This window comes from Theobroma umbraticum, unplaced genomic scaffold (assembly GCF_002168275.2).
Source record: "Theobroma umbraticum cultivar Fairchild unplaced genomic scaffold, ASM216827v3 scaffold_5689.0, whole genome shotgun sequence".
Classification (NCBI taxonomy): domain Eukaryota; kingdom Viridiplantae; phylum Streptophyta; class Magnoliopsida; order Malvales; family Malvaceae; genus Theobroma; species Theobroma umbraticum.
The window spans coordinates 2,532-3,341 of record NW_018402618.1 but is presented as its reverse complement, the minus strand read 5'-3'; positions in this window follow the sequence as shown (position 1 = coordinate 3,341).

Below are 810 nucleotides of genomic sequence, written 5' to 3'. Positions count from 1 at the left end.
GACATTTATATATAAGAAAGTGCCTCTATCCCACATCAGACAGGAACGGGAGGTCTTAGGCTCTTTATAAGCGGGTGTGCTGCACACCCCTATAAGTGTGTTTATGGGAAGAGAGTAATGACCCCGTGACATTTATATATGGTTGGGGTGGCAACTAGGGATGTAGGAAAAGCTTAGTCTCGGCAGGATTAAAGTCACGAAGGTGGGGCTGGTGGGTTCAATGTACATGTTGTTTGGGTCCATGCGCGTATTTGAGTTTGACTTAGGTTCTTCAGAGGCCAGGGCAGCTTCTATCATAAAAACAGAAGAAAGTTGAACCGGGCAGAAGATTCAAACATCTGTCAGTACTTGAGCTAGACTTTTTCAGCATCCAATTCGTTTTCAGCATCCAATTCGAAGTCAGAGGAGGGGTTTTCCTTTGATTTGGGTTCACATGGAGCTCCGGGCTTTTGAATTGTCAAAAGCTGCTGCCTAGATAGATCTTGTTGAAAGATTGCACTCAAATATGAATGGGAGTGTACCAGGTTTCTTATTTATATAGGGTCTCGACCCTCTATAGAAATGAAGATGATTGTTTGTTATTTTTTTTTTAATTTTTGCCTACTTTGTAGGGCCCAGTCTTTATAGATAATTAATTTTGATCAATATTTATTTTTAAAAAAATTATTTATCACGTAACATTATATAAAGAATAACGAGAACAATCATTATAAATGAAACACTATTTTATATAGAACAATTAGAATATGTGAAACATTACTTCATGTGGAACAATTAATACAAATAGAATAACTATTTTGTACAAAATAA